This window comes from Hemicordylus capensis, chromosome 2 (genome assembly GCF_027244095.1).
Source record: "Hemicordylus capensis ecotype Gifberg chromosome 2, rHemCap1.1.pri, whole genome shotgun sequence".
In the NCBI taxonomy this organism is placed as follows: Eukaryota; Metazoa; Chordata; class Lepidosauria; order Squamata; family Cordylidae; genus Hemicordylus; species Hemicordylus capensis.
The window spans coordinates 142,602,462-142,615,464 of record NC_069658.1 but is presented as its reverse complement, the minus strand read 5'-3'; the positions used below and the strand labels follow the sequence as shown (position 1 = coordinate 142,615,464).

The 13,003-nt window shown below is 42.0% G+C and overlaps 1 long non-coding RNA gene across 2 annotated transcripts in view; it reads left to right on the top strand.

Annotated features, from left to right (window-relative positions):
- The window catches only part of LOC128342139 (uncharacterized), a 63,983-nt gene that overhangs the window by 10,190 nt on the left and 40,790 nt on the right, over nt 1-13,003 (top strand). For both annotated transcript variants that reach the window (XR_008314793.1, XR_008314792.1), the window contains exon 2: nt 12,647-12,721. This is a non-coding gene — a long non-coding RNA (uncharacterized LOC128342139). The remainder of the gene's footprint in view (nt 1-12,646; nt 12,722-13,003) is intronic.

Genomic DNA, 13,003 nt, shown 5'->3' with positions numbered 1-13,003 from the left:
GCATACATTTATTCTCTTGTGTGTTTCCTTCTTTTGCATTGAGAGTACCCCACTAATTATACAGTGTTATTACAAAAGTAAAAAATAACCTTCTAACAAATGAGTTTCATGGTCTCTATCAGGTAGGACTTTTTCAAAATTTGATTTGGATTGTGTAATCTGAATTCTCACCTGTAAATTCAATCCTCTCTCCTACTCATTTCACTTGTAACATATGTCACAAACATTCCTGTGTGAGATACTTTTTATCAGGATTCAGTTTATGGAAGTGATCCAGTCAAAGTTAAGTGAGTATCTCAGGAAGCACCTTCCATATAAGCTTCCCCCTGGTCATTAAAATCAGTATGTTTATCAGACTCTGTCCAATGTTCTATACATTAGGGAATTCAGATTGTTATTAACTGAGAGCAGGGCCTTTTCTGTGGAGGCCCTTTAAAATGTGTTCTTTTGTCCCCCTTGAGATCAGATTGGCACTTTCCCTATCTTACTTTTGGAAGGGAGTAAATGCCTATCTATTTCATTGAGCTTCTTCTGTCTGATCTTCCCTGCAACTGCAGAACTTTTGACACTGTGCCATTGTTTTTCATCCACTATGTGCTGTTTTGCTTTGTTGTGTAATGGGCGATCATATTTTAAAATTAATTATTACTATTATTTTTAATTGTTTTATTATTTTCGAACACTTTGAGATTCATTATGGCTGAAAAGAAGCAAACAGGTATCGTAAATAAATAAACTGGGGAAAATCAGTAAACAAATATTGTATTAAAAACTGGAAATAAAGTTAACTGCTTTAGAGCCATTGGTTTTGTCTTAGATTGAAATTAATGAGACTTAACAGTGTTTAGCTTTAGCTGCAATATGCCTTGATGCTGCAATCTCTCTCTCTCTCTCTCTCTCTCTCTCTCTCTCTCTCTCTCTCTCTCTCTCTCTCTCTCACACACACACACACACACACACACACACACACACACACACACACACACTCTAGCAGCAGCAGCAGCAGCAGAATCCGCTATTCTATGGTAGAACTCAAGATATGCCTCTGCTGTCTTTACTACACCAGCAGAACTGTGGGGCTATACTGCCATGTCATCACCACTGGTTTAGCTCTGGCCAGTGGAGGCACCAAAATGGGGTGGAAACATGGGTGCATCATGGCTGGAGTGGAGCAAGCTGATGTACAAATTCTGTCTTCCCTCCAGAAACTGGACACATGCATTCATTAGGATAGCCAGATTATAAGCCAACTCCAGAGGTGGCCCAAGTAAAAAGCACCCTTTGAATCAATGGAGAGCAAACGCAGCAGCAGCAGCAGCAGCAGCAACAACAACAACACCTGACACCCCTCTCCTCCTGCTTCACCAACCCCACCTCTCTGCCATGATGGAGTATAGGCTTCAGGCTACCTCTGCAGCCAATCACAGCACACCTACCACAGTATAGAAACTGCTGACAGGGAGACCATAACTCAGCTGATAGGCATGTGGCTGTATCTCTCTGGCCCGTGCCGTGCACACTTAGAACACAGAAGAGTGGACCCTAGTGGTGGCACTATGGAGAAAGAAAGAGCCCTTCACACAAAAAGAGGCACTTTTGGCAACATGCTAGAACATGGATGAGGAGAGCACTTTGCTAACACGCTTCTCACAATTCTTACTATAGGTCCTCTGCCTCAAGAAGACTCCACACACAGAGATGCTCAACTGGAATTCCAACTCTACAGCTCCAGCAGGGATGCAACAACTATGCACCCTGGACAGGAATTCTGTGTGGTGTGGGGCAGGGGATAATGTGCCTCTGAGTTTGAGTACAGCAAATGTCTTCCCCTCCACAACCACCACACACCTTCAGTATTGTCAGCTGTGCACTGGCTAAACTGTGTGGACTCCCTCCCTCCCTCTCTCAATAGCTAAGAGCAATATCTCCTCCCATGTGTGGGACACAGGGTAAGTATGTTCCCTCTTGATGAATGCTAGACTCTCTGCTCCAAGCATGGCTATTGCTGGCTAAACACTCTTAAGCTCTTCCGTTTTCCAGTATTGCAGCTTGGCCACACGGAGAAGAACAGTCACTGTACACAGAGTGCAACTCCTCACAGAGGAGGGAAAGGTGTTGCTTCTGTCACTGCACTCTCTCCTCCATCAGGAGGCAGGGTGACCAGGACTAAAGCAATCAAGAGCACTGCTGTGTACACTCTGGTAGCACCACACCCCATCACCAGCCCACAGGCAGCATGGTCCGGAGGACCATGTGTTGCTGCCACTGACCAGTGCCGTGTTACTCTTACCATACAGACCACAACATGAGCCCTCAGCATGAGCAGCAGCAGTAGAACCTGGTGTGATTCCACCGGAATCACTGTGGGGTTGCCACCCTATTTGTTTCAGATAGACCCCTGTAGCTTCGTAAGCTCCCTAGAGCTGCCAAAACCTAAGGGGTATACTCGTGGGTCAAATGGGCCATAACCCAAAATTTGGCTTTAAAAAAGCCAAATCTGGCAATGTAACAGATGCCAGTAACACCTGCAGCTTTCAAAGGCACAGGAGCCCTGCTGGAGTGGGATGGTTGGCAACTCCAAACATGGGTCTTTCTTTCAGATGCTGCTCTCTGTGTGTGATGCTGTTCAATAAAAGCTTTCGTTTTGTCACAACTGTTACTTTGTTACCAGGAGTTAACAGATATGGACCCCTTCCTCCCACTCAAGTTGTTTCTTACCCCAGGATGGGGCCAAGAAGGCAGGGACTCCTCAGCTACCTGGCCTAGGGTCTGCAACGGCACTGGTCTCTTACCCCATGGGTTCTATGACCCTGTGATAGGACTGAAGGGAGAGCAGTTCCCTCAGGGCTACAAACAGCTGTATCATTGCTGCCATCGTGAATGAGGCAGTCAGGATGGAGGAAAGGGCTGCTAGGCAGTCAGGCAATCATTCCAGCAAGAATGGAGCATGCACATCAAGATGGGACAGCTGGAACAGAAGGTGAGCTCTGTGTGGTGAGAGAGTCAGATGATTGGCTGCTGCAGTGCTCCATCTGATGGGCTGAGACATTGCAGTCTTTCCGGTGTGCCTATTGTTGGGTCATTCTCCCCCCACCCTTTCCAGTGGGAAAACATTTTGTCCATAACCTTTTGTTCTTGGACAAAGGAAAGGGGGCTTGCAGGAGGATGACAAATGCCCTATGACAGGTCTGCTCAACTTTGGCCCCCAGATGTTTTTGGACCAACTCCCATAATCCCCAGCCAGAGTAGCCAATAGCTAGGGATTATGAGAGTTGTAGGCCAACATCTGCTGGAGGGCCAAGTTGAGCAGCCCTGCCCTATGATGTGTCTTTATTCTGTCTCCATTTGTGGCTGGAAAGCTGCTTTGTGAACTAGGTAGTATGAGTTTGACACCTGCCTGCTATTCCTCTTTTGCTTCTGACTCATTGCTGGCCAGTCCTGCAAAAGGTGAGTTTGACTCTGGCTGGGCTTGAACCTAGCTTGCCGGGGCCTCTGTGCACTGAATTACCAGCATTGTTACCTGCACGCATGCAGTTGGGGTCCGTGTACGGCTTGTCCAAGTCCCTCCCCTGGCAAAAAAAGATGCTTTCATGTAGTTGGGTGATTTTCTCCCACAGAGGTGTCAACCCTTGCTCTGGAGAAGCCTGTGTGTTTGTCTGCCCCTTCCTAAGGGAGCTATATGCCTTCACTTTACATTGTGTGGTCAAAAAGATGGCTATTTATTAGTGGTGTGGGTCTGTGTGTGAGCAGTATAGGAGATTCAAACCCCCTTCTATGGGAACCCTACTGGCTTTCTGTTTCACACCTGTCACTCCCTGTGCCACAGCTGTTCAGACAGTAGAAGATACTGTAGCATCATTGTTTCAGGTGGGTTGTTTGGTGTGTGTGTGTGTGTGTGTGTGTGTGTGTGTGTGTGTGTGTGTGCGCGCGCTGAGGGTGAGGGTGAGGGTGAGTGGCAGGGAGACACATGAGGGTGTCTCCCCGCCATGTTGGACAGGTTGGCTATCAAACAAAGAGCACACGCCTTATGTATAGTCAGTAGCTAGAGAACAAGCTGCAATACATCTTTCAGTTTGATAGATGATGATGATAATAATTAATACATAGTTTTGGCCTTTCGGACCAAGCACAAGCATAGCCTTTCAGAACCAAAGGTTTCTTTAATCATGTCAATATTTTAGTTTATAATTTGCTTCATGCACTAGAGAAGCCCATGATTGCTATATCATTATGAATTGTCGAGTCCAAGTTAAAAGATTATTTAATGACTGCTTATAGGGATCTTTGAAAAGAAAGGAGAAGCAGTGGCGGAAAGCTACACAAGCAGGAAGCGTTATTACTATTATTAGGAGCACAATAGTATTATGGTTTCTGGATGTTTAGTCGAAGGAGAGAGTGAAGTGAGAAAATGCTTATGTACCGTACAATATGAATGACCTTATGGTATGCATTGTCTCTTCTGCTTGCATGCATGTTAAACTGCAGTATGCGACATAACTACACAGGAAATTTTGCTAACTCAGAGTGACACCAAACCCCTAGAGACTGGTGAATAATAAATTAAGCATTTGCTCTTTGGGCAGTAAAGTGCCTATCCTTGAACACTGAATCTGGTGCTGGGAAGGCACAAAGCTATTCTGGAGACCGTTGGGAAAGACAACATTGATAGGAAAAGGTCACATTGGCAATAACTAGTTATCCGGGGGGGGGATGGAATTAATAAGTCACTATTATGAACATTCACCTTGAAGACAGCTTCCAGACACTGGCATCATAGCCCAGTTTCCAGCCCCCTCAGATTGAAAGGAAGGTTGACAGGAGTCTGTCTCAGGGACCCTGCATCCCACAAGGCCCAGCCCAAGAGAGACCACTCTCAGGCCACCCAAGGAAGAGGCTTTTCTCTGTCCTTACATCTGGGGGCTCTGGCTCCTCGCAAGTGAGAAACTGGAATCTGCAGTTTTACTGACCCACCAGCTGTCCATGACCCCTCACTCTCCTCTAAGCTCCCAGCTGAGAAGACAAGAGGTCCACCTATGTGACTGCATGTCTCCAGGCCAGAGTGTTACCCCTTTAAATTCATCACATAAAAGCTCTCAGCTGAAGGCTGGAACTTGAACATGGCGGACCAGCACCTCTGTGTGTGTGTGGGGGGGAGGTACAAGTGGTTGTGAGCAAGAGCTGCCTCCCTTGGGATCTCTTCCAGCCCTATGGAGCCTGCTGCAGGTACCTGCAGAATCTCATTGCTCTGTAGCTCTTGCAAAAGGTCAGTCCCCAGGAACCAGGCATTGGGGGAAGGGGTACAGGAAATTCTAAGACTTGGAGTTAAAGAGTGTGCTTCCCTAGTAACATCCTCTCCTCAAAACTACAAGTTCCAGAGCTTATGGCCCTTTTAGGACATAGTGTGAAACCTCGGGTAGACAAAGCTGTGATTAATCTCTGAAGCTGGCAGGTGATTGATGAACTGTTGTTTGGCAACCTCCAGCTTGTGGACAGAAGAAACCACTCACCCTCTTCCTGGTCCAACCAGGCTGCAATCTCAGAAAGCTAAGGGAGGAGAGCTGGTCTTGTGTTAGCAAGCATGACTTGTCCCCTTAGCTAAGCAAGGTCTGCCCGGGTTGCATATGAATACATGTGCATTGTATACATGTGCATGTGCATATGAATACATGACAACATGTGTGAGCACTGTAAGATATTCCCCTCGCAAGCATGACTTGTCCCTTTAGCTAAGCAAGGTCTGCCCGGGTTGCATATGAATACATGTGCATTATATACATGTGCATGTGCATATGCATATGAATACATGACAACATGTGTGAGCACTGTAAGATATTCCCCTCGGGATGGAGCCACTCTGGGAAGAGCTGAAGTTCCCTCCCTGGCATCTCCAAGATATAGCTGAGAGAGCTTCCTGCCTGCAACCTTGGAGAAGCTGCTGCCAGTCTGGGTAGACAATACTGAGCTAGATGGACCGATGGTCTGACTCAGCATATGGCAGCTTTCTATGTTCCTATGTAAAGCTCCATTCTGCTTGCATCTCCAGACTGTGGGCAAGTCGTCAGCATGTCAGTAAGGTGGCAACTATTGGCTATGATGTTAAAGGGGGCGTGCTCAGTGTGATGGTGCCTTTTTGGCACTGATCGCCCGCCTTTGGCTTGGGGGCAGCAGCGTTATTTCCGAACATGGAAGCTGCCACAACCATGGTTTCGTACTGCTTTTGGAACCGTAATAAAAGAGAGGGCAGCCCAGACCCACCCAGGAACCTGGTAGCTCTATGCACGCCATGGCTTTCAATGGTCGACTCTTGGCTAAAGTGACATCCCCCCCCCCACTGGACCGTGAGCTCCTGCATGGTACAGGACTTGGAACTGGCAGCCCCCAGGACCAAGGCCTGCAGACTGACATATCTGAGGAGCTCTTTGCCCACACACCACCTGATATGCTCTCTAGCATGGGTGCTGTCACAGCTGCCTGGGGGCCTCTGGCCAATGAAGTGGTGCTGGAAGGTGCGGGTTCCTGCCAGCACACCCATGGGGCGCAACATCATGCGCTGCAAGATCAACCAAGTGAGTGCTCATGTCTCTTGCCAATTGGGGAATGGTGTCTTTTGGTGGGGGTGATGTTCATGATCATTAGTGGGGTAGATGTGCTTATCCCATGGTTTTGTGCATTTTAAATTTTTATTGGTTTTTACAATATCTTAACAATCCAATTACATTCAATTAAGTAAATGTTGACTTCCCGCTTACCAGTCTGCACGATTCATATTAGCTATACAAATCTGCTATTGCTATAATAATTCAAAACACATATACTCCACATTGCAAACTCGATTTTACGCTACCCAACCTGCTGTTGTTACTAAATTTCAAACCCTCCTGAAAGGTCCATATTGGAAAAATAGTTCTTTAAGTAAAATAAGAATGGCTCCCAATCTTCTTTGAAACATTCCAAGTTTTCATCCCTTATGAATGCTGTAAGATTAGCCATCTCAGTGTATTCCAAATTTTTTATCAACTAGTCTTCTTTTGAGGACATTTTATTATCTTTCCATTTCTGCGCATATACTATTCTAGCTACCGTGGTTGGATACATAAAAAATGTTAAGTTTCTTCCTTCTTGTAAATTTTGTTTAGCTGATGATACTGAAACCAGTTACTAACCAAATTTTGTACTTCGATTAGGTTTTTTAATTTACAACCCCTCTCTTGAAAACATAACAAGTCCCTATAGGTATCCCATTCAGATTGCATATTTATCTCTTTATGTGCCAAAGCTTCAATCGGGGATATCCATAATGGAGTTTTAGATTCCAGCCATTTTTTGTATTTTACCCGCACTCCCATTATACTCCTTCTTACATAGTGATTAAGAAAGTGTTTATGCACTTTACTTTTATCGTACCACAGATATGAATGCCATCCAAACCTTCTATCAAATCCTTCCAGATCAAGTATTCTGGAATTTCTTAATGTTATCCATTCTTTTAACCATGTCAAACAAGCAGCATCAAAATACAACCTTAAATCCGGCAGGGTAAGACTACCTCTTGCTTTAGCATCAGTTAAATCTTTAAATTTAATTCTTGGCCTTTCCCCTTGCCAAACAAATTTGGTTATGTCCTTTTGCCATTGCTTGAAACAGGTTAACTTATTAATTATAGGAATAGTCTGGAAAAGAAACAACATTTTAGGTAGAACATTCATCTTCACAACTGAAATTCTTCCCATTAAAGATAAGTTCATTCTAGTCCATCTTTGCAAATCAATTTTTACTGTATTCCATATTTTGATATAATTATTTGAAAACAACAAAGAATTTTTGTTTGTCAACCAGACACCCAAGTATTTAATTTTCGTCTCCACTTTCAATTTGCTTATTTCATAAAGTCTATCATTGGATTTCTGGTCCATATTTTTTGCCAACACCTTCGTTTTACTCTTATTTATATAAAACCTAGCCAATTGGCCAAATTGTTCTATTTTTTCCAAGAGCCTTCCGATCTTCATTAATGGATTTTCTAGAAAAAACACCATATTATCCGCAAAGGCTCTTAAGTTTATACTCCTGTTTCCCTACTTTCGAGCCTTGTATTTGTTCATCTTCTCTAATATTTCTACAAAGCACTTCCAGAACTAATATAAAAAGTAATGGGGAAAGTGGATAACCTTGTCTGGTTCCTTTTTGTATTTTACAATTATCTGATAGTTCCCCATTTATAATAATTTTAGGATATTGTTCCAAATATATTGTCTTAATGGCCCTAAGAAAATTATTACCAACTCCCATTGCATCCAGTAGCCTCCACATAAACTGCCAGGAGACATTGTCAAATGCTTTCTCTGCATCCTGAAAGATCATAGCTATTTGTTTATCATTGTGTTTTTCATAATACTCCAATACATTCAGGACTGTTCTCACATTGCCTCTTAATTGTCTTTTTGGCAAAAAAGCCTGCTTGATCTTCATGTACAACCTTCATTCTCCTTGCCAAAATGGCAGCAAAAAGTTTATAATCATTATTTAACAGTGAGATTGCCCTGTAATTCTTAACTTGCATTGAATCTTGATCCGGTTTTGGGATTACTGCAATGTTAGCATACTTCCAAGATTACTGCAATGTTAGCATGTTTCCTTTTTGCAAAATATCATTCATCGTCCATTGCAAAGGCTGTAATAATTGATCTTTAAATGACTTGTAGTATGAACATGGTAATCCATCGGGCCCTGGCACTTTATTGGCTTTGGTTTGGCTTATTACTTCCATTATTTCCATTGTTGATATCGGTGCGTTCATAATTTCTATATGATCCTTGGAAAGTTGTGGAATATTTTGTCCCTTCAGAAACTTATCAATTTTTCTATCTTCTACTTTGTTTCCTTTATATAATTCAGAGTAGTATCTGAAGAATTCCCTTTTTATTTCCCTTTCATCGTAGAAAAGCCTATTTTTTGTTGATATCTTGGATATGTGCTTATTCTTTTTCTTACTTCTAATTTTCCAAGCCAATAGCTTGCTTGGTTTGTTTGCAAATTCAAATGTCTTTTGCTTCACATATTTTAAATTCCGTTCAATTTCATTTAATAGCAACATAGAAAGCTGTTGCTGAAGCATTTTAATGGCTTGAATAATCTTCTGCTTGTCCTTAGTCCATAGGAGTTCCCTTTCTTTGTTTGAAATCTCCATCAGTAATCCCTCTTTTTTCAATCCTCTTTGTTTTTTAAGGTATGCATTCTGTTGTATAAAAAAAGCCTCTCATAACCGCTTTTCCTGCATCCCAAACTGTTTTATTGTCCATTCCTTGATTTATGTTCAATTCAAAATAATCCATTAGCTTCCTTTTGGCTTTCTCCACAATTTCCGCTTTTTTCAGCAGGTATTCATTCAGTCTCCAATGAAAGGATACCGTTCGCACCTTCTTCCATGTAAAGCAAATTGCATTATGATCTGAAAAAGTTCTGGGCAAAATATCCATTCTTTTCCTACACAACGTAATAGATTTGGATGTCCAGGCCATGTCTATCCTTGAATGGGATTTGTATCTTTCAGAGAAATAGGTATACTCATTTGCATTTGTATTTTTAATTCTCCACAAATCGTAGAGATCCATATGTTCTGCTAAATCAAAAAAGGCTTTTGGTGGCCTGCCTTCCAAATTCCTTTCAGACGTGTCCAATTTTCTATCCAAAGTTGTAGAAACGACCCCATTAAAATCTCCCAGTAAAACCAAGTTAGCATTTGATAACTCAGCCATCTTCTGTTCTAAATATTTATAAAATTCTGTTTTTTTTCATTGGGTGCATAAATTCCAATTATCACTGTTTTGACTCCAGCAACTATAATTTTCAAAGCTAGTACCCCACCTTCTTCATCTTTAAAAATCAACTTGGGTTCAAATTGTTGCTTCACATAGAGCACTACCCCTCTTTTTCTTCTTCTTCTTGTCAGAGGAAACGAATTCTTGCCCCAAGGCCTTATTGACCAAATATTTTCTGTCTTGTTTTCTAATATGTGTCTCCTGTAAACATATAATATCCAGACTTTGTTTTTTAAGAAAATGGATTTTTTTTGCCCTTTTAATTCTGTTATTTAGTCCATTGACATTCCATGAAACTATTTTGTAATCCATCTTGACTAGAATTATGTGTTAAAGGCACTGGGTGCTCTGGAGTTAAATATTTTGTATTTACGCCAAAATTCTTGCGCTTTGAGGAGCTCTGTAATTCAATTCCTCTTCCCCTTGTAAAAAAAGGAGACCCCCTCAGGCACTTCCCATCTGAAGTGTATTCCATTGGTGTTTAAAGCATCTGTTAAAAATTTGTAATCCTTACGTTTCCTTAAGATCCTGGATAGTATTTCTTTCAAAACTTTTACCTGTTGGCCTTCGATGGTAAGGGCTTTAGCAAAATATGCTTGCAGTATCTGCTCTGTAGTTGATTTGGAGTTAAATTGAACCATAGAATCTCTGGGTACTTTGTTTATTGTGGCATAGGCCAAATTCACACGGAAAACTGAATCTATCTGCTTATCCATCTCTTCACTTGGAATTCCCAAAAGTAGTGTGAGTTCCTCCTTAAGCACTTTTTTGATATCTTGCCCAGTTTTTTCTGGGATTCCTCTAACTCTCAGAAAATGCTCTTTTTGCCTCAGTTCCAACAATGCCATCTGGTCTAATAATTTCTCCCTATCATCTTTTATGGATCCCAGGTCTTGCTCCAAACTTTCCACCCTTCTTTTAAATTCTTTATTGTCATCAGCTAATTTTTTCACTGTCTCCTCAATATTTGATGTTCTCTTATTCAGTGTTTATATGTCTTGACTCACTTGTTGTAAGGTGCCTGAATTAGCTTCTAATAACTGTTTCATGGCAACTAATGTCTCATTCAACTCTGAAGGGATTTTCCCTTCACTCGGGCCTGGGTTTGGGACAGAAAGCCTTCTGACTTGTGTTTGGTTCTGCTGTTTAGCTTTTTGCATTATCAAACCCAGTTTTGTGGAGGTGTGGTGTGGATCTGGTGTGGAGAGTGCATGTGCAGGGTGCCCCACCTCCCTTTTGCTCCTCTTTCCTGACCCCGTCCTGGCCCCGTCCTGCTTGCCTTCTTTGGTGTTGGTCAGTGCTCTCATTGGCTGGCCAGTGGACACGTGATGCATCAGAGCCCTCCTCATGTGGAAGCAGAAAGGCAAAGCCACATCAGCTGGCCGGTGGGTGAGCAAGCAAGAGAGGTTGCTGTGTGTGAGGGACGCCCATGCCCTGTTTATCAAGGCCACTGTTCCCGGCTTCCCGCCTTGCTGCTGGTTTAAGCGTTTGGCCACTGCTTCATTTGTAGGCAGGGAGGGTGGCTGCTGTGTGTTTGTGTGCTGAGGAGGAGAGACATGGATCCTGACTCCTCAGGTGAGTGCTGGCTCCGACGGGCTCCTTTCTTTTTCTTGTGGCGGTGGGAGAGTTGAGGGGGCTTGTGCTGCTGCCACAGCCAAAAGAAACACCCAGAACTGTGCTTTAACAAAAGCCATTCTGCATGCACGAGAGCCTCCAGTTTATTTGCATTTGATCCTAATAAGCGAGCAGATAATTTTGGGTAGGGAGAGACAACAACATGGTCTGTGTATGGCTGTTCTTGGCATTTTTAAAGAGGCAGAGGCGCATGGACTTTAAAAACTGATAGAGGACCTATTCTTTTGTCTCCAGACAGAACTTCTGGGTTATTTTTGATGCTATATCCTGCCCCCCCGCCCCCGAGTTAGGTTCATGCAAAACAAGAAAACCAGGATATTATAGCTGTTACCGGGGCATTAGCGACTTCCTCCTGCCCTTGCCAAGGTAGAAGCGAAGACTTGATTGGATTTCTAACTCTGTTTGCCCTACGGCTGCAATAAAAGAACTACTACTACTACTACTACATTTCTAACTCAGGTCAATGGTTTTGTTGGCATTTATTGTATCTTCCCGATCCCTTCTCTCTTGTCTTAATAAGTTTGTATTTAATTTTCAATAATATTTATAATTCTAAAAGTTATCTGAAATATTACAGAGGGCTAACATGTGTCTTTTTCTGTGGGAACCTCTGCTTTCTATACATTTATGGAAGATGTAGACTGACCATAGAAATCATCCTTTTAAAGAATACTTCATTTACACAAAATGCCAATTCAAATCTAACAGGGATAAATACTTTCTCTTGATGTCATAAAGTGGGATTCTCTTGCTCAAATATCAGTTCAGAAGTACTGATACAAAATATTTTTAAATACCAGAACAGCATGTCTTTCTCTAGTACCAGTAAATGATTGTATCATCCACTATTTACAAAACCTTTAAAAAATAATTTAGGATGATGTTATATTGTGGCACATAGGTGTTATATCTATCTGTCTATCTATCTATCTATCTATCTGTCTATCTATCTATCTATCTACACACACACACACACACACACACACACACACACACACACACACTTATCTAACTATGCTTTTTGTTACCACTATTCAGCCTCATTAAAGATTTCTTTGCCTCATGAGCTGAGCTTCAGATTATGCTTTTACTCAAGAGTCAATTGTTTGAAGAGTGTAGATAATAAGCTTACTTGTAAACATGATAATATTCCAGGACAATGATAGTGATTTATCTATGGCTTAATTTTGCAGAGATGTTACAAACTGCTGAATTTGTAGAAGACAACAGCGTGCTCAATTTGACTGTTGAAGGCAAGAAGGAAATGAGTGAGTTTTAATTACATCTATCTAGCTCATGATATGTATATGATATGTATGTATATGATAAGTATGTAGTACACTGCTCTGGGCTCCTTGGAGGAAGAGCGGGATATAAATGTAATAATAATAATAATAATAATAATAATAATAATAATAATAATAATAATAATATCTTAGCATCTATCTAGCTAAGCAGCATAAATACTCTTACCTCTAGTGTTTCTAGTGTGTTCTAGGCATTAAAAGTAGCACAAACATATAGTATTTAATGTATATCACTAAATATTG